This window comes from Triticum dicoccoides, chromosome 3B (genome assembly GCF_002162155.2).
Source record: "Triticum dicoccoides isolate Atlit2015 ecotype Zavitan chromosome 3B, WEW_v2.0, whole genome shotgun sequence".
Lineage (NCBI taxonomy): Eukaryota > Viridiplantae > Streptophyta > Magnoliopsida > Poales > Poaceae > Triticum > Triticum dicoccoides.
Window position 1 is genome coordinate 261,599,559 of NC_041385.1, and position 22,269 is coordinate 261,621,827.

Sequence of the window (22,269 nt, forward strand, 5' to 3'; positions counted from 1 at the left end):
TGTTGTATTTGTAAAATACGTACATATTTGTACGTAAAAATGAGCATACTCAAAAAATAATACATACTACCTAAAAATTAGTATATATACTACCTAATCATTGTTATATACTACATACTACACGTACATACTCTCGGTTCCGACAGATACTACATACAACATACAAAACGCAAGTGGTGGTAACTACCACTGCTTGTAGGAAACATTTGTTCTATATATATATATATATATATATATATATATATATATATATATATATATATATATATATATATAGAGAGAGAGAGAGAGAGAGAAACAGAGAATATAATGAACCGCACGCGCACAAAAGAGCTACATTGTGCACCTGACGCTGACCCAGCACTCACAATAGTCATCGTCCATTAGCGTGTCGAGCGGAGGCCACCAAGTAAATGACCTACACACCTTGATCGATTGAGGCTGGGGCATACTCGGCACCGGGAATCGCCGGTACTTCCTCGCGAGCAGCGCTCACCAGGGCTACCGCGACTGCTGGGTCTGCCCCAGCGACGTCCGGCGAGATGACGTTGGCTCTCACCAGGGCTGCCGTGATGGCCCCTAGGCATGCCCCGGTGACGTCTGGCGCTACGCCCTCCTCCATCTGGGACATAAGCATCCGCTTCGTGCGGCGGCCGCCACTGCCGCAGTTGTCCTTGCATTGTCGAGGTCCCTCCTCCGCCGCCCACACCATCCGCCGCACTCTGCTACGAGCTAGCAGTATCGCCCGCTTGCCCTGTCCGCTTTTAGGACGACCCTGGCTAACCTGACGGCTTGCTCGTACTGCATTTCCTGCTTCCTCTAGCCGTTGTCGAGAGAGGCGGTGGCATGGCCATCGACCGTCAAGCCGACCATCGTGCCTTCAGCCTCAATTCCGTCGTCGCGAGACTCCATCCTGTCGTCGGTCGTTGGGGGTATGCCAGTATGTGTGGGTAACTAGCTAGCAAATAGATCAATAGCGAGTCACCGCCGACGGCCATTGCTCGGGTTATTTATAGCTAGCAGCTGGCTAGGGGATTGGGGATTTTACAATTCACCCATGTGGAGCGCGGAAAGACTAAGTGGAGCACACAACCCGACAACGTATGTGGTGTCACTTGTTATCGCACACGTGTTACCATAAGGAAATGTATGTGTAACTTACTAATAATCGCACATGAGTACTCGCACATGCACCGTGTGCGATACTCCTAGCCATCGCAAGCAACTACTGTGCAGTTTTCAAAGTATTTTCTACACACAGAATCGTACACGAATTAACTATAGTAACCGTCTGTGTTATATATTCTCATTGCAAAGAGTTCGTCCAAGTGGGCTGTTTGCCATGGATCATACACATCTAGTTTACATGGATCGTTTGTGTTCTTTTGGCTCATCGCAAGTAGTTCATCTATGTGAACTGTATGGCGCATATCACACACATCTTGTTAAGTTGAACCATTTCTGTTGTGTTCCCTAATTGAAAACAGTTCGTCCGAGTGAACCGTATGCCGTATATCACACACACCATAATCTGGCTGACCGTTTTTGTTGCATTCCCTAACAGCAAATAGTTCATCCGAGCGAACTGTATGCCGTGTATCACACACACCTTGATATAGCTGCTCATTTCTATTGTTCTGTCTCATCACAAACAGTTCTTATGGATTAACCATATCCCACACATCGCACACGTAATTATAATATGAATCGTGTTTGATGTATCCACCATCACAAATGTTTTTCATCCTTTTTGTTGGGTTTTTCACACCACCGTTTGTTCTAAAAATATGTTATGAATATTAGCAATCATAGAAGACTAAATGATAATTGAGTATGTGGAGCTCTTACTTAGACCTTGTCAGAAACAATATGAATTGTAATTGTTTGGTGACTAAGCACATAGGTTGTTTAGTTTCAAGAGAATGCATTATTGGAACCATAACATGTGAATTGATTCCTACTTTACCATGATGAGTTTTATGAGAAAGAGTTGTTTATGATGCTAGGAAAAGTTATTAAAATTACCATTGATCAAACTTATGCACTTTTCTAACATTCACTCTTCATAAATTATTTCTTTTATCATTTAACTACTCGAGGACGAGCAGGAATTAAGCTTGGGTATGCTGATACGTCTCCAACGTATCTACAATCTATGAAGTATTCACGCCATGTTAGCAATAATTTTATATGGTTTTGTTGAACTTTTATATGACTATTATATGATTTTCATGGATTTACAAGCATTGCAATACCGTTTGTGCTCACTTTTGTTACTTTCTAGCTTGCTGTTTTTATTATTTTAGATCAAACAAACCTATATCTACTATCCATATTACACATGTATCACCATCTATTCGCCGAACTAGTGCACCTATACGATTTACCATTGTATTTGGTGTGTTGGGTCTATGACATACAATTGTTCCAAACTGTGTGCGGCACCCCCTCCATAGTTCACGCCTCCGGTCATATTCACGTAGTGCTTAGGTGAAGCCCTGCGCAGATAACTTCACCATCACCGTCACCACACCGTCGTGTTGACAAAACTCTCCCTCGACACTTTGCTGGATCAAGATTTTGAGGGACGTCATCAGGATGAACGTGTGCAGAAATCGGAGGTGACATACGTTCGGTGCTTGATTGGTTAGAATGCGAAGAAGTTCGACTACATCAACCACGTTGTCAAACGCTTCCACTTTCGGTCTACAAGGGTACGTGGACACACTCTTCCCGTCTCGATGCTATGAATCTCCTAGATAGATCTTGCATGAGCATAGGATATTTTTTAAATTGCATTCTACGTTCCCCAACAATGGCATCCGAGCCAGGTATATGCATAGATGATATGCACGAGTAGAACATAAAGAGTTGTGGGCGGTGATAGTCATACTGCTTACCACCAATGTCTTATTTTGATTCGGTGGTATTGTTGGATGAAGCGGCCCGGACCAACCTTACATGACCACATTCATGAGACCGGTTTAACCGACAGACATGCAACTAGTTTTGCATAAAGGTGGCTGGCGGGTGTCTGTTTCTCCTACTTTAGTTGAATCGAATTGGACTGCGGCCTGTCCTTCTTGAAGGTTAAAACAGCAAACTTGACAAAACACCGTTGTGGTTTTGATGCGTAGGTAAGAACGGTTCTTGCTAGAAGCCTGTAGCAACCATGTAAAACTTGCAACAACAAAGTAGAGGACGTCTAACTTGTTTTTGCAGGGCTTGTGGTGATGTGATATGGTCAAGACATGATGTGATATACGTTGTTGTATGAGATGATCATGTTTTGTAAAAGGTTATCGGCAACTGGCAGGAGCCTTATGGTTGTCGCTTTATTGTATGAGATGCACACGCCATGTAATTGCTTTACTTTATCACTATGCGTTAGCGGTAGTTGTAGAAGCAACAGTTGGCAAGACGACCATGACTCTACGATGGAGATCAAGGTGTCAAGCCGGTGACTATGGAGATCATGACGGTGCCTTGGAGATGGTGATCAAAGGCACAAGATGATGATGGCCATATCATGTCACATATTTTGATTACATGTGATGTTTATCTTTTGTGCATCTTATTTTTCTTAGTACGACGGTAGCATTATCAGATGATCCCTTACCAAAATTTCAAGGTATAAGTGTTCTCCCTGAGTATGCACCGTTGCAACAGTTCATCGTGTCGAGACACCATGTGATGGTCAGGTGTGACAAGCTCTACGTTCACATACAACAAGTGAAAAACAGTTTTGCACGTGCGGAATACTCGGGTTAAACTTGACGAGCCTAGCATGTACACACATGGCCTCGGAACACTGGAGACCAAAAGGTCGAACGTGAATCATATAGTAGATATGATCAACATAAAGATGTTCACCATTGAAAACTACTCCATCTCATGTGATGATCGGACATGGTTTAGTTGATATGGATCACATGGTCATTTAGATTACTAGAGGGATGTCTATCTAAGTGGGAATTCTTAAGTAATATGATTAATTGAACTTAATATAACATGAACTTAGTCCTGATAGTTTTTGCATATCTATGTTGTAGATCAATGGCCCGTGCTACCGTTCCCTTGAATTTTAATGCGTTCCTAGAGAAATCTAAGTTGAAAGATGATGGTAGCAACTACACGGATTGGATCCGTAACTTGAGGATTATCCTCATTGTTGCGCATTAGAATTATGTCTTTGATGCACCGCTTGGTGACAAGCCCCCTCCCGCTAATGTAGACGCTTTGAACGTCTGGCAGACGCAGTCTGATGACTACTCTATAGTTTAGTGTGCCATGCTCTACGGCTTAGAATCGGGACTTCAAAGATGTTTTGAACGTCATGGACCATATGAGATGTTCCAGGAGTTGAAGTTAATATTTCAAGAAAATGTTCGAGTTGAGAGATATGAAGTCTCCAACAAGTTCTATAGCTGCAAGATGGAGGAGAACAGTTCTGTCAGTGAACACATACTCAGAATGTCTAGGTATCATAATCACTTGACTCAGCAGGGAGTTAATCTTCTGGATGATAGTGTTATTGACAGAGTTCTTCAATCACTGCCACCAAGCTACAAAGGCTTCGTGATGAACTATAATATACAAGGGATGGATAAGACAATTCCTGAGCTCTTCGCTATGCTCAAAGTTGCGGAGGTAGAAATCAAGAAAGATCTTCAAGTGTTGATGGTTAACAAGACCACTAGTTTCAAGAAAAAGGGCAAGGGAAAGAAAGGGAACTTCAAGAAGAATGGCAAGCAAGTTGCCACTCCCATGAAGAAGCCCAAAGCTAGACCTAAGCCTGAAACTGAGTGCTTCTACTGCAAAGGGAATGGTCACTGGAAGCAGAACTACCCCAAATACTTGGCGGATAAGAAGGATGGCAAAGTGAATAAAGGTATATTTGATATACAGATTATTGATGTGTACGTTACTAGTGTTCGTAGTAGCCCCTGGGTATTTGATACCGGTTCAGTTGCTAAGATTAGTAACTCGAAATAGGAGTTGCAGAATGAACAGAGACTAGTTAAGGGTGAGATGACGATGTGTGTTGGAAGTGTTTCCAAGGTTGATACGATCACCATCGCACACTCCCTCTACCTTCGGGATTAGTATTGAACCTAAAATAAATGTTATTTGGTGTTTGCGTTAAGCATGAATATGATTAGATCATGTTTGTTGCAATACAGTTATTCATTTAAGTCAGAGAATAATTGTTGTTATGTTTACATGAATAAAAACTTCTGTGGTCACACACCCAAGGTGAATGGTTTATTGAATCTCGATCGTAGTGATACACATATTCATAATATTGATGCCAAAAGATGCAAAGTTAATAATGATAGTGCAACATACTTGTGGCACTGCTGTTTAGGTCATATTGATGTAAAGCGCATGAAGAAACTCCATGCATATGGATTTTTGGAATCACTTGATTATGAATCATTTGATGCTTGCGAACCATGACTCAAGGGCAAGATGACTAAGACTCTGTTCTCCAGAACAATGGAGCGAGCCACCAACTTACTAGAAATAATACATATCGATGTATGCGGTCTGATGAGTGTTGAGGCTCGCGGCGGGTATCATTATTTTCTGACCTTCATAGATGATTTCAGCAGATATGGGTATATCTACTTAATGAAACACAAGTCTAAAACTTTTGAAAAGTTCAAAGAATTTTAGAGTGAAGTGGAGAATCATTGTAACAAGAAAATAAAATTTCTACGATCTGATCGCGGAGGCGAATATTTGAGTTACGAGTTTGGCCTTCATTTAAACCAATGTGGAATAGTTTCACAACTCACGCCACCTAGAACACCACAGCGTAATGATGTGTCCAAACGTCGTAACCATACTTTATTAGATATGGTGCGATCTATGATGTCTCTTACCGATTTACCACTATAGTTTTGGGTTATGCATTATAGGGCACCGTCTAAATCCGTTGAGACAACACTGTATGAACTGTGGTTTGTCAAGTAACCTAAGCTATCGTTTCTTAAAGTTTGGGGTTGTGATACTTATATGAAAAAGCTTCAGCCTGATAAGCTCGAACCCAAATTGGAGAAGTGTGTCTTCATAGGATAACCAAAAGAGACTATGGGTACACCTTCTATCACAGATCCAAAGGCAAGATCTTTGTTGCTAAGAATGGATCCTTTCTAGAGAAGGAGTTTTCTCGAAAGAAGTGAGTGGGAGGAAATTAGATCCTAAGGAGGTAATTGTACCTTCTCTTGAATTGGAAAGTAGCTCATCATAGAAAACCGTTCCCGTGATTCCTACACCAACTAGTGAGGAAGCTAATGATAATGATCATGAAACTTCGGATCAAGTTACTACCGAACCTCGTAGGTCAACCAGAGGATGTTCCACACCAGAGTGGTACGGTAATCCTATTCTCGAAGTCATGTTACTAGACCATGACAAACCTACGAACTATGAGGAAGCGATGATGAGCCCAGATTCCACAAAATGGCTTGAGGCCATGAAATCTGAGATGGGATCCCTCTGTATGAGAACAAAGTATGGACTTTGGTGGACTTGCCCGATGATCGACAAGCCATAGAGAATAAATGGATCTTCAAGAAGAAGACTGATGCTGATGATAATGTTACTGTCTACAAAGCTCGACTTGTCACAAAAAGGTTTTCGACAAGTTCAAGGTGTTGAATACGATGAGATTTTCTCACTCCTAGCGATGCTTAAGTCTATCCAAATCATGTTAGAAATTGCCGCATTTTATATAGGTGCACTAGTTCGGTGAAGAGAATATGTAGGTAGTTGTCGTATCATTACCTAAGAACTATGAAGAAGCGATGATGAGCCCAGATTCCAACAGAAATTTCCCGCTGCAGATATTCCTGAATTGATTTCCCGGCGTGGTCAAATTACCCTTGTGCCTACTAATAATGCCAAAGTGATTGCAAGTTACTGCATTTGCCGCAGAAATGGAACCATTCAAATTAACAAGTTCTCGCTTGTCGTGGCAATGCATCCATATTGGAAAATTGGAGACACTGTTCTACTAATGCTCTACCAAGGCACAGCAGGGTTCTTCCTTTTCATTGACGAGATGCCGAATTGTCGTGATCAAGCTGCTTCCAGTGGATAGTTGTGGTTGTTGGCCCTCAGCCTCTTAAAATGTAATAGTTGTTACTATGTTAAGTATGTAGATATGGACCATATGGTTGTTGGCCCTCAGCCTCTTAAAATGTGCTAGTTGTTACTATGTTAAGTATGTAGATATGGACCATATGGATGTCAAAACAGTGTTACAAAGATCCTCCTTTTGTCAAGTAGCGTCACCACTATATATATGTTACTCAAATGTTCTTAGCCAAGTTCTTAAATTTTCATGGAAAGTATTAGTATCGCACATAGTTCATTCAGTTTAAGCGTGTGCCCGGTAGAGTAGAGGATGTCCATGTTTTCTACGTGGTGATCAGCACCGATGTCCAGAAGGCATTTGCATATTAATTGTCCATATCGCAAATTCAGATAATATACAGACAGGCCAGCCCATACAATTGACATATTTGACATGCATGAAGAAATCAATTGAGTGTGTGTATGTGTGTGTGTGTGTATATATATAATATAACAAACCGCGCACGCACAAAAGAGCTACACTGTGCACCTGACGCTGACCCAGCATGCACAGCTGTCATCATCCATCAATGTGTCGATCATGGGCTCAGTGGGAGCGAAGGCCACCAAGTCGATGACCTACACACCTTGATTGATCGAGGCTGGGGTAGACTCGACATCGGGAATCTCCGATACTGCCTCAGGAGCAGCGCTCACAAGGGCTACCGCGACCGCTGGGTCTGCCCCAGCGACGTCCGGCGAGACGACATTTGCTCTCGCCAGGGCTGCCGTGACGGCAGCCAGGCATGCCCCGGCGATGTCTGGCGTTGTGCCCTCCTCCATCTGGGACATAAGCATGCACCTCGTGCAGCGTCCGCCACTGCTGCAGTTGTCCTTGCATCGTCGAGGTCCCTCCTTCGCTGCCCGCACCATCAGCTGCACTCTGCGTCAAACCAGCAGTATCGCCCGCTTGCGATCCCTGTCTGCTATTAGGACGCCCCTGGCTAACCTGACAGCTTGCTCATACCATGTTTCCTACTTCCTTTGGTTGTCATCGAGAGAGGCGGTGGCATGGCCATCGACCGCCCAGCCGACCATCGTGCCTTCAGCCTCGATTCCGCTATCGCGCGACTCCATCCCGTCATCGGCCGTTGGGGGTATGCCAGTATGTGTGGGTAACTAGCTATCAACTGGATCAATAGCAAGTCGTCGCCGACGGCCATTGCCCTGGTTATTTATAGCTAGCAGCTGGCTAGGGGATTGGTGATTTTACAATTCACCCCTGTGGAGCGCGGAAAGACTAAGTGGAGCACACAACCTGACAACCGTATGCGGTGTCACGTGTTATCGCACACGTGTTACCATAAGGAAACTTATGTGTAACTTACTAATCATCGCACATGAGTACTCGCACATGTATCGTGTGTGATACTCCTAGACATCGTAAGCAACTACTTTGTAGTTTTCAAAGTATTTTCTACACGCGGAATCGCACACGAATTAACTCTAGTAACCGTCTGTGTTATATATTCTCATCACAAACAGTTCGTCCGAGTGGGTTGTTTGCCCTGGATCACACACATCTAGTTTACATGGATCGTTTGTGTTCTTTTGGCTCATCGCAAATAGTTCATCTATGTGAATGGTATGGCGCATATCACACACATCTTGTTAAGTTGAACCATTCATGTTGTGTTCCCTAATTGAAAATAGTTCGTCCGAGTGAACCTTATGTCGTATATCGCACACACCGTAATCTGGCTGGCCATTTTTGTTGCATTCCCTAATAGCAAACAGTTCATCCGAGCAAACTGTATGCCGTGTATCACACACACCTTGATATAGCTGCTCGTTTCTGTTGTTCTGTCTCATCACAAACAGTTCTTATGGATTAACCCAATGCCACACATCACACATGTAATTATAATATGAACCGTGTTTGATGTATCCACCATTGCAAACATTTTGCATCTTTTTTACGGGTTTTTTACACCACCGTTTGCAATTAATGCATCGCACACAGTTTCGTCGAAGGGTCTCTGAGTGTAGTGTAGTGTTAGCAGCATCCTACAGTAGTGTTTGTTCTAAAAATATGCTATGAATATTAGCAATCATAGAAGACTAAATGATAATTAAGTATATGGAGCTCTTACTTAGACCTTGTCAGAAACAATATGAATTGTAATTGTTTGGTGACTAAGTACATAGCTTGTTTAGTTTCAAGAGAATGCATTGTTTGAACCATAACATGTGAATTGATTCCTACTTTATCATGATGAGTTTTACGAGAAAGAGTTGTTTATGATGCTAGGATAAGTTATTGAAATTACCATTTATCAAACTTATGCACTATGCTAGAATTCACACTTCATAAATTGTTTCTTTTATCATTTAACTACTCGAGGACGAGCAGGAATTAAGCTTGGGATGCTGATACGTCTCCAACGTATCTACAATCTATGAAGTATTCACGCCATGTTAGCAATAATTTTATATCGTTTTGTTGCACTTTTATATGACTATTATATGATTTTCATGGACTTAGAAGCATTGCAATACTGTTTGTGCTCACTTTTGTTACTTGCTACCTTGCTGTTTTTATTATTTTAGATCACAAAACCTATATCTACTATCCATATTACACATGTATCACCATCTCTTCGCCGAACTAGTGCACCTATGAAATTTACCACATGTATCACCATCTCTTGAATTGGAAAGTAGCTCATCATAGAAAACCATTCTCGTGATGCCTACACAAACTAGTGAGGAAGCTAATGATAATGATCATGAAACTTCGAATCAAGTTACTACTAAACCTCGTATGTCAACCAGAGCACATTCCGCACCAGAGTGGTACAGTAATCCTGTTCTGGAAGTCATGTTACTAGACCTTGACGAACCTACAAGCTATGAGGAAGCGATGATGAGCCCAGGTTCCGCAAAATGGCTTGAGGCCATGAAATCTGAGATGGGATCCATGTATGAGAACAAAGTATGTACTTTGGTGGACTTGCCCAATGATCGGCAAGCCATAGAGAATAAATGGATCTTCAAGACGAAGACTGACGCTGATGGTAATGTTACTATCTACAGAGCTCAACTTGTCGCAAAAAGGTTTTCGACAAGTTCAAGGTGTTGAATATGATGAGATTTTCTCACTCGTAGCGATGCTTAAGTCTGTCCAAATCATGTTAGCAATTGCAGCATTTTATAATTATGAAATCTGGCAAATGGACATCAAAACTGCATTCCTTAATGGATTTCTTAAATCAGAGTTGTATATGATGCAACTAGAAGGTTTTGTTGATCCTAAAGGTGCTAACAAAGTGTGCAAGCTCTAGCGATCCATTTATGGACTGATGCAAGCATCTCAGAGTTGGAATATACGCTTTGATGAGGTGATCAAAGCATATGGTTTTATACAGACTTTTGGAGAAGCTTGTATTTACAAGAAAGTGAGTAAGAGCTCTGTAGCATTTCTAATATTATATGTGGATGACATATTGTTGATTGGAAATGATATAGAATTTCTGGATAGCATAAAAGGATACTTGAATAAGAGTTTTTCAATGAAAGACCTCGGTGAAGCTGCTTATATATTGGGCATCAAGATCTATAGGGATAGATCGAGATGCTTAATAAGACTTTCACAAAGTATATACCTTGGCAAAATTTTGAAGAAGTTCGAAATAGATCAGTCAAAGAAAGGATTCTTGTCTATGTTGCAAGGTGTGAAGTTGAGTAAGACTCAAAACCCGACCACGGCAGAAAATAGAAAGAGAATGAACGTCATTCCCTATGCATCAGCCATAGGTTCTATAAAGTATGCTATGTTGTGTACCAAACCCATTGTGTACCTTGCCATAAGTTTGGCAAGGGGGTATGACAGTAATCCAGGAGTAGATCATTGGACAACGGTCAAAGTTATCCTTAGTTACCTAAGAGGACTAAGGAAATATTTCTTGGTTACTACACTTGTATCACCATCTCTTCAACGAACTAGTGCACCTATACAATTTACCATAGTATTTGGTGTGTTGGGACACAAGAAATTTCTTGTATTTGATTGCAGGGTTGTTTGATAGAGACCATCTTCATCCTACGCCTCCCGCAGATTGATAAACCTTCGGTCATCCACTTGAGAGAAATTTGTTGCTATCCTACAAAACACTACGCTTGGAGGCCCAACACGGGTCTACAAGAATAAGTTGTGTAGTAGACATCACCGGTCAACTAGACAATTTATGGAGCTATACGATGAGCCAGTGACCATAGAATCCCTTGGTAAAGAGAGATCGACTAAGAGGGGAGGCCCATGAGAGATAGAGATAAAGAAAGACATACTCCCTCTGTTCGATAATGTAGTGCCTATAATTTTTTGAGAAGTCAAACTTTTGAAACTTTGACCAAGTTTATAGAAAAAAATACTTTATTTATATCTGAATACCAAAGATATATGATATGAAACTACATCTTGTGATGAATCTAATGATGTATGTTTATCATTCCAGATGTAAATGTTTTCTCCACATATAGCTGGTCAAACTTTATAAGATTTGACTTTTCAAAAAATCTATATGGTATGGACCGAAGAGAGTACCTAACTAGAGAGAGATCAAGTGTGTGTGAAGGATAAAGAGTGAGTGTGCAAAAAGAGTGTGTGAAAGAGAAAGGGACAACACACGATAATGTAGAGAGAAAGTGTGCATGTCTTACACAAACATATCACGCATGCATCTCCAAGAGATAAAGCGAGGTGAGGAGATAGTGTATGGTTGTTTGCAATGGAGAGAGATGGACCCCTAGCACGTGGCCATGAGAGGTCTGGCAAATAGGGGAGAGAGGTCGAGAGAGACGTATGGAGAAAATGGAGTCATGGGGAGGGAGAGAGGGTGTGTTTGTGATAGAGAGATCCCCTCGAAATCGCGTATGGGTGGGAGATAGAGAGACAAGGTGTATGTGTGATAGAAAGATGCCCTGACAGAGATCGAGATAGACCTAGGGAGGGAAGGAGATAATGCATGTGTTTGTGATGGAGAGCGCGAGAGTCATACCTAGGGGGCGTGCATGTGCCTGTGATGGAGTGAGAGATAGTCGTACTTAGGGGGGGTGCATGTGAGATAAAGACAGAACAAGGGAGAGAGAGTGCTAGATGGATCTATCTAGTGCGAGTGAGATATGTATATGTGTGACCTAGGGAGATAGAAGTTTGAGAGAGAAGAGCCCTGAGACGGCGGACTGGTGCGTGAGAGAGTTGAGAGAGAGAGAGAAAGAGATACTCCCTCCGTTTGATATTGTAGTGCCTATAAATTTTTGAAAAGTTTGACCAAGTTTATAGAGAAAATTATTCATCTCTACAATACCAAAGATATATAATATGAAACTACTTCTTGTGATGAATCTAATGATATATGTTTGTTGTTCCATATGTAAATGTTTTTCTCCACATACCTGGTCAAACTTTGTGAGCTTTGACTCTTCAAAAAATCTATATGCTGTGGAACGAAGAGAGTACCTAACTAGAGAGAGATCAAGTGTGTGTGAAGGAGAAAGAGTGAGTGTGCAAAGAGAGAGAGAGAGAGAGAGAGAGAGAGAGATAGAGAGAGAGTGAAAGAGAAACGGACAACGCATGATAAAGTAGAGAGAAAGTATGTGTGTCTTATGCAAACATATCACGCATGCGTCTCCGAGAGAGAAACGGGGTGAGGAGATACACGAAGATAGTGTGTGGTTGTTTGCAACGGAGAGAGACCCTTGCAGCACGTGTCCAAGAGAGGTCTGGCAAACAAGGGAGAGAGGTCGAGAGAGACGTATGGAGAAAATGGAGGCATGGGGAGGGAGAGAGGGTGTGTTTTTGATAGAGAGATCGAGAGACAAGGTGGGTGTGCGATAGAAAGATACCCCAAGAGAGATCAAGATAGACCTAGGGAGGTAAAGCGACAATGCGTGTGTTTGTGATGGAGAATGAAATATAGTCATACCTAGTGGGTGTGTGTGTGCCTATGATGGAGTGAGAGATAGTCGTACTTAGCTATGGAAATCTTGTGTATGTGTGTGTGTGTGAGATGGAGAGAAAACGAGGGAGAGAGAGTGTTAGATGGGTCTATCTAGTGCGAGTGGGATATGTGTATGTGCGACCGAGATAGAAAGTTTGAGAGAGAGAGAGAAGAGCCCCGAAATGGCAGAGTGATGCGTGAGAGAGTTATGGCTAACGAGCAAGAGAATTTGTGTGTGTCCGATGAGTGCACCCTAGCTAGTTAGCTTAGACCAGAGAGTCATACATCTTGTGTGAGAGAGACCTATAGAGTGTGCATGCGAGCTAGAAAGACCTAGAGAGAGAGGGACTGACAAGGATTGCGTTCGTATGTGCGGGAGAGAAACATAGAGTGTCGGCTAGAGAGAGAACAGGAGTGCGGAAGAGGGGAGAGGTCACATTTATGCATGGAAGACTGATATAAACCATGATTCGGTATACATTGCTTTCAAATATTTGAATTGGAGAACATGGTGTTTGCAATTCACACATGAACGGAGATAGGCTTATAAAACAGGTTCATTATTTGACTTTGAGCATGTTCATGGAGTACTATAATACAACATGCTATTCAATTGAGGTGTTCAATTTTGGATTTATTCCACAATTTTGTCTAGGTCAACGAGTTATTTTATTGAATTGAGATATTTTATTTTGGGTTTGATTCACATTTTTGAGTGGGTCAACTATTTTTCAAATTTATCGGTAGCAACAAGCATGTAAAAACACATTAGTCCCGACTCCAAAGCATCATATCACCATATAAAAAGAAGTGGCAAGATGTGACACTATAGAACTATATTTCAAAATTTGATTCAAATCAACTTGGTACAGTAGACATGGATGCTTGTTGAGGGAGTTATGGACTAAGGGGTCCTCAAGGCGTCGGCCCATCAATATGGGCCGGACTGGTGAAGCCGCATAGCGAAGGAAGATTTATGAAGTCGTGGGGTGTCCTCCAAGTTAAGGATAGACAGGATCTTTTTATCCCTTATTGTAATCTATCTCCGGTAACCTAACCCTATCGGTGTCTATATAAACCGAGGGTTGTAGTCTTTAGGGAAGAGCTATATTCATTACCTCGTCGCCTTAGGGTTTAGCTCATGTTGATCTCGAGATAGATCTCTCTGTAAACCATACTATACATCAATATAATTAAGCAGGACGTAGGGTATTATCTCTTCGAGAGGGCCCGAACCTGGGTAAACACTGTGTTCGTCATCCCTTGTTCCCCATCGATCCTAGATCCACAGCTCGGGACCCCCTACCCCGAGGTCTACCGGTTTTGACACCAACATTGGTGCTTTCATTGAGAGGTCCGCTATGGATCGCCAGAAAAATCAATGGCTCAACCGGTCGTTGGAGACCACACCCGTGCCAAGGGCTTCCCTGCCCCTGGTCATCTCCTCGTCTTTGGCAGCATATTAGTGTGCGCCGATCCCACTAGTCGCCTTGACGAGATCGAAGGCTTCACCCTCGTTGAAGGACTCATTGGTTCAAGGGCATTGTCGGTGTCAAAATCGGCGGATCTCGGGTAGGGGGTCCCGATCTGTGCGTCTAAGGCTAATGGTAACAGGAGGCAAGGGACACGATGTTTTACCCAGGTTTGGGCCCTCTCGATGGAGGAAAAACCCTACTTCCTGCTTGATTGATCTTGATGATATGAGTATTACAAGAGTTGATCTACCACTATATCATAGAGGCTAAACCCTAGAAGCTAGCCTATGATGATTATGATTGTGTCTCTAAGGACTAAACCCTCCGGTTTATATAGACACTGGAGGGGGCTAGGGTTTACACAGAGTCGGTTACAAAGAACGAAATCTAATATCCGGTCGCCAAGCTTGTCTTCCACGCAAAGGAGAGTCCCATCCGGACACGGGACGAAGTCTTGAGTCTTGAATCTTCACGGCCCAATAGTCCGGCCAAAGTATATAGTCCGGCTGTCCGGATACCCCCTAATCCAGGACTCCCTCAGTAGCCCCTCAACCAGGCTTCAATGACGATGAGTCCGGCGCGTAGATTGTCTTCGGCATTGCAAGGCGGGTTCCATCTCCGAATAATCCAAAGTAGTTACCAAACACTTAAATCATGTCCGGATCTGCAAGACGATTTTCACATACCACCGTAGAGAGGACGATATTTCACAAATATAATCTACTGACAACTTTAGATAAAGTGACACGACAAAATGGTCTTCCCACAGCCAGCTACCGCACATATCGAGGCGGTTTCCTCGACACGTCTTGTCTAAGCAAAGATCATGTCCCCTTATCACGGGATTCTCAGCAATACGGGTACATGTAACCCAACCGCGTCATCAATCGTGGCGCTTGGGAAATAAGCGATTCCCAACAGGCAAGTGGGGAGATGCACTGTTTTCGTCGCCTCTATAAAGGGATAAGGATTCCCCATTCTTACCCACGCCTTCTTCCTCCTTCGCTCATCTATCCTTGCCCCCTCTAGCTCCAACGCCCTAGTTCACACCTTCTCCACAAAGCTAAACATGTCCGGAACAGGAGGCAAGTGGGTGGCCTCCACCGTCATGGAGGAGCATATTACGAAGCTCCGGGCGGCCGGATACTTTGCCGCAGATATCGCGCACCGGCTACCGGATGCAGGGCAGATCATTCCAACTCTAGGACCCCACGAGAGGGTCGTGTTTCTCGCCCACTTCGTCCGTGGACTGGGATTTCCACTTCATCCCTTTGTCCGCAGGCTCATGTTTTACTACGGGCTGGACTTCCATGATCTTGCCCCAAATTTTGTCCTCAACATCTCGGTGTTTATCGTCGTGTGCGAGGCCTTCCTCCGCATCAAGCCTCACTTTGGCTTGTGGCTGCGAATCTTCTGCGTGAAGCCGAAGATCGTGAGCGGCCAGCAGGCGGAGTGCGGAGGTGCCATGGTGGGCAGGATGCCCATTGTTACCTGGCTTGACGGTTCCTTCGCGGAGACCGTGAAAGGGTGGCAATCGGGGTGGTTCTACATCACTGAGCCATGCGACGCCAAATGGGCGGCGGCCCTCGAATTCCGATCCAGAATTCCCATGCGGCTCACCTCTTGGGAAAAGAAGGGCCTGGCCTGGGGCGAACCTGCGGAGCTGACAGGACTTCAGAACTGCATCAAGAGTATGATGGACAAGAAAATCAAGCTTGTCAACGTGGTCCAGGTCATGCTCGTCCGCCGCATTCTTCCGTGCCAAAGACGGGCATTTACTCTGTGGGAGTTCGTTCCGACCGAACACCAGACACTTCAAGAGCTCTACGGCACGACACACAAGGATGCATGGAAGGTGCTGTTCAAGGCCTCCGAAATACCTCCTGCCACATCCGAGGACCGTGGACTTCACGCCACGCGGCTCCCCCATCCGGTGAGTTTTCTGATCATCACCAGATGTAGCTTTCCCAGCATACTCATGGGAGGATTCTAAGTCATCGTGTGTATTCAATCAGGAGTACGTGGTGACGGAGGAGCAGATCGACTGTCCGGCTCCACTGCCAGAAGGTCCAACGACCGCTGTCCTGATGGAGATGCTAGTCCCGGCGCCTTACAAGGTGCCAGAAAAGAAGGCCGAAAAGAAGGCCCCGGGGACCAGGAAGGGTCTCCAGTGTAAGGTCGTACCGGACGCCTCATCCGAAGACGATGAGACACGCTCCTCCCACGAAGGGGGGGAGGAAAAGGAGAAGGAAATGGCCGCCCCATCCGGGGAGGCTAAAGGGCCTAAGAGGGCGGCCCAGGGGACCAGGAAGGGTCCCTGGCGCAAGGCCGTCATAGGCTCGTCGTCCAAGGACGACGAGGCAGATTCCTCCCGCGGAGGCGGGGGGAAACACAAGGAAATTCCGCCCCCCCCCCTTACTGGGGAGGACAAGAAAAGGAAAGCCGCCCCGGAGGGGGAGGCTAGGACGCCCAAGAAGGGAAAGGCGTCCCTTCCGGATTAGTCCACCACGGCCTCCTACAGCGAGGAGGAGTGGCTTCCCAGGGGGAAGCCCCTAGTAAGATCTAAGTATCCGCACTCTGTTGTACTTTAGTGCGACTTCGCTTCATAGTCTGTTATAACGCCGAACACGTATATACAGTCCGGCCAGGGTCCATCCCGAGGTATCCTCTTCGGATGGGTCTTTGAGCGATTCAGCGATGAACTTGCTCCCAACGGCCACTTCCCCTAGGCGTGCGGATGACATAGAGGTGTTGTCCCAAAGGCTCCCAGAGCAGGGGGAGGCGAATCTGGAGACGCCCCAAGGCGAAATTCCAGACGCCGGGCATACGGGGCGTAAGATCCCCTCGGATTATGTCGACGAGAGCCGCAACAAGTTGGGCTCTCAGCCGGACACTGTACAGGAACCTCCAAGGGTTCCGGATTCAGGCAGGCAATCCCTCGCTAAGGAGGGCGAGCCGACCGTGCCGATGACTTCTGTCGCGCCAGAGGCGCCGGATAGTCTGCTGGAAGTGCTTCGCGGTGCTTCCATGGATGAAGAGCACCGTACTCTTATGAGTGCAGTGATTCAGAAGGTTCGGTCCGCCAAGAGCGGATTGACCGAAGCCTGCACCAGCCTCCTAACAGGCTTTGAGGTAAGTAATAAAAAATGTGTGAAATTATCACCCGATAGGTAGTAGCCTCTGATACTCTGTTTGGTGTTCGGAAGGAAAAGCCAAACGGAGGGTCAATTTTAATCCGCAGGAGTCTAATAGTAGGTGTCTATGTGAATAAGCAGGCAGTGCTGCTTGCCGCTGCTACCCGCACGGCCGAGGTCGCCGGACTCAAACGGGACCTTAAGCAGGCCGAAGAGGAGCTCAGCCTCACAAAGAGGCAGCTCAAAGAGAACAAAGGTGAGTGGTACCCCGTTCACATATCATATAGAGGAGAAAAAAATTGGTGATGCTAACGAAAAGCATCATGATTTTGTAATAGGGGCCACGACCGAAGTGGCGTCCCTGAAGAAAGCGCTATCCGAGGCCGAAAACAAGGCGGCCATGGAGCGCATTGAGCGTGAAAAGCAAGATGCTAGGGTGGGCGAGGTACAGCAAGAGCTCCAGGAGCTCGGCAAGAAGTTAGAGTCCTTGGAGCGTGACTTCAAGATGAAGGAGTCTGAACTTGCGAAGGCCCTTTTGAGCATGAAAGACGCCAAGGCCGAAGCCGAAAAGGCCCAGCAGGAAATCCAGGCGGCCAAGAAGATAGCGGCGGGTACGACATTCTTTATGCAAAGCAAGCATGTGGAGGAGACGTTTCTTTTACTTACCCGAATTCGGAGCTCTCCAAGGGCATTCGCAGATCTGCCACGCAGCATATCAAATGCCGCGGAGTTCTACCGTGCCGAAGAGGGGAGCTCAACGGAGAAGCTGTTCTGGTCCCAGTATGCTGGAGCCAAACACCCGATGCCTCTGAGTGACCAATTGAAGCAATTGGTTGAACTCCACAGGGCGGCCGAAGTGGCTATGAAAGATTTCATAGTCCGGATGTGGCCTGGTCCCTGCCCGCCAGCTACTTCGGCCTGATAAAGCGGATGGTAAATGCCTGTCCGCGGCTTGAAGTGATCAAGCGATCCGTTTGCATTGAGGGTGCCTGCCGAGCCTTTACCCGTGCGAAGGTGCATTGGGGCAAGCTGGATGCGGAGAAGCTGGTGAAGGATGGACCGCCAGAGGGCAAGGCGCATCGCTATCCCAAAAAATATTATGATGGCGTTATGAAAGGCGCTCGCCTCGTGGCCCATGAATGTACCAAGGACACGATCTTTGAGTGAATGTTCTCCTGTCGTTTTTGTAATATAAAAACGAAGTTATTTGTGCTATATAGCGCTTTGTTGATTTAAAATATTATCTTCTATGCGGCTGTTTATAAAATTCTGAAAGTAGGCCAGTCGTCGGCTTCCGCCCCCACGTAACTAGTACTGGGGTGTTCGTGGAAAACCGAAAACACTCTTTTATCCAAAATTTTGGCCCATGAAGGAGGTGTTTGGCGCAGCAAACAAGGCAATTGGACTATGCGGCTTTATAACTCTCACTTAGCCATAGAAGTCTATAATTTTAAATTGCGGCGAGCCCCTAGAATTCGGAAGGCCGAATTGGGGCTCTATACACACCTAAATCAGACGAGGCCGACTCCTCGCCTAAAGTGGAAAAAATCTTTAAGGATTTCAAGACCTCTCGAACAGTGACCAGCTCTCGCCGCATCATGACAGTCAGTTTTCGGCTTTCTCTACTGAGGTGCTCGTCCGGAAGAACCGGGACACAATTGCAGTAGTTCTCCCTGCGCTACCTTAGCCGATATAACGGAACGTAAGGTACCAAAACAAGGGAGTCGGGCTAACCCAACTATTGACCCAAGACATGATTCGGAGCTGATGCATATAATGCTATAAGTTTGGGGTGCTGCATTGTCGAAAGTGTTCGGACTTATCTTGCCGTATTAAGGGGCGCTGTAAGAAGCCCCTGGCAAACTGAACGTACCAAGGTGTACGGATGCAATATTAAATAAACATTTATAGGAAAAATGTGCAGATAGGAATAATAAGTTGACGCTATATATTATCTCCCATTGATGAATAATACGTCTAAGCGTATGTTTACAATGAATGTGTTAAGCAGAAGTAAATAGGACTATTTGACATGTCCTATCCAAGGACGGGCCGCATGTAGGTATATAAAACAGGTATAACGATCGTGAATAGATTCCACCTGGGTATTCCCTTTGTGCGCAAAGCCTTTTGTCTCCTTGGTTTTCTCTCGTGTGAAAGTCTGGTAATCCGGCTCTTCTGAAGAGGCTGCCCGAAAGCAGGGTCCTGAAAGATAAAGGGGTTTATTAAAGTATGTTGCGGCTGAACCGCACTGTTGACTGCGTCACTATTGCGCCTCCGCCTATGCCCATGGTATTTTGAGTGCGTAATTGTGTACGCGCGGCACGAATGTTGCCTTAATGGGGCTGTAGCGGAGGCCGGACTGCTAGTCGCGCTCTTGGCGTGCTTGGCGATCCTGTTGTGGGGTACTCCAGACTCGCTTGACGGTGTTTGGGGTTGTTGTCGCCGGATTGGTGGTTTGTCGGAGAAGGCTGTTTTGTACTTCTGCCACGAGGGCTGCAGTATGCTCTTCTGTACGGAGAGAGCGGTCCATGTTTCCTTTGACTGTTATGAGCCCGCAAGGTCCTAGCATCTTTAGCTTAAGGTATGCATAGTGCGGTACCGCATTGAATCGAGCGAATGCGGTTCGTCCAAGCAGTGCATGATAACCACTACGGAAAGGGACGATATCGAAGATTGACTCCTCGCTTCGGAAGTTATCCGGAGATCCGAGGACCACTTCCAGTGTTATGGAGCCCGTGCAACGGGCCTCTACTCCTGGAATTACACCTTTGAAGGTTGTTTTGGTGGGCTTGATCCTTGAAGGGTCGATGCCCATTTTGCGCACTGTGTCCTGATAAAGCAGGTTCAGACTGCTGCCACCATCCATAAGGACTTGCGTGAGGTGGAATCCGTCGATGATTGGGTCTAGGACCAATGCGGCTGAACCGTCATGACGGATGCTGGTAGGGTGATCCCTATGATCAAAGCTGATCGGACAGGCTGACCATGGGTTGAATTTTGGGGCGACTGGCTCCATCGCATAGATGTCCCGTAGTGCTCGCTTCCGTTCCCGTTTGGGAATGTGGGTGGCGTAGATCATATTGACTGTTTTCACCTGGGGAGGAAATTTCTTCTGTCCCCCCGTGTTCGGACGCCGGGGCTCCTCGTCATCGTTGCTGTGCTGCCCCTTGTCCTTGTTCTCGGTGTTTATTTTACCAGCCTGTTTGAACACCCAGCAGTCTCTATTAGTATGTCTTGCTGGCTTATCTGGGGTGCCATGAATTTGGCACGAGCGATCAAGTATGCGGTCCAGACTGGACGGTCCCAGATTGTTTCTTTTGAACGGCTTTTTCCGCTGACCGAATTTTGAGCCACTGAATCTAGCGTTGACTGTCGTGTCTTCAGTGTTGTCGCCATTATTCCGACGCTTATGTCTATTGCGCTGTGGCTTGCCGTTATTGTTGTGGACATCTGAAGTGCCAGAGTTTATTGGCGTGGTGCTACTGCGAGCCAACCAGCTGTCCTCGCCTGCACAAAAGCGGGTCATGAGTGTCGTGAGGGCCGCCATGGATTTTGGTTTTTCCTGGCCGAGGTGTCGGGTGAGCCACTCGTCGCGGATATTGTGCTTAACGGCCACCAGGGCTTCTACGCCCAGACAGTCGCTATTTGGTTCTTTTTAGTTAGGAACCGAGTCCAGAATTTCCTGGCTGACTCTCCGGGCTGTTGGGTAATGTGACTCAAGTCATCAGCATCCGGTGGTCGCACGTACGTGCCTTGGAAGTTGTCGAGGAACGCATCCTCCAAGTTTTCCCAACTGCCGATGGAGTTTGCCGGTAGGCTATTTAGCCAGTGTCGGGCCGGTCCTTTGAGTTTAAGGGGAAGATACTTGATGGCGTGTAGATCATCACCGCCGACCATGTGAATGTGGAGAAGGAAATCTTCGATCCATACTGTGGGGTCCGTTGTGCCATTGTATGATTCGATGTTTAGGGTTTAAACCCTTCTTGGAATTCGTGATCCATCACTTCGTCAGTGAAGCAAAGGGGGTGTGCGGCGCCTCTATGCCGGGCTATGTGGCTACGCAGTTTGAATGAGTCTGGTTGGCTATATTCAGCCCGGTCAGATTTGTCGATAGTGTATCCGGCGTGACGATCATCATTACGTGTTGGGACACGCCCCCGCGATCCGTAGATCAATCTTGGCTATCCTGCCTTGTTTTCCAATATATCTTGCAGGTCCTGCCTATTACCCCGGGCCGTAGTGTATTAGCGTAGGGGTGCGGGCTGGTATGCGGGCTGATACGCTGTTTTATCCCGGCCACGAGGTGGCCGGTCAGCCGTGTGGCGATCGAGTCCATATTCCTCGGCTACCTGGACTTCAATTCATCTTTCTGTGAGCAGGTCTCGATCAGCTTGGAGCTGCTGCTGCTTCTTTTTCAGGCTCCTCGCAGTGGCCATGAGCCGGCGCTTGAAGCGCTCCTGCTCTATGGGGTCCTCAAGCACGCCGAACTCGTCGTCGCCGAGGCTAATCTCGTCTTCGAAGGGGGCCATGTAGTTGTCCTCCTCCGGGTATCCGTCCATCGCCTGTTTGTCTGGG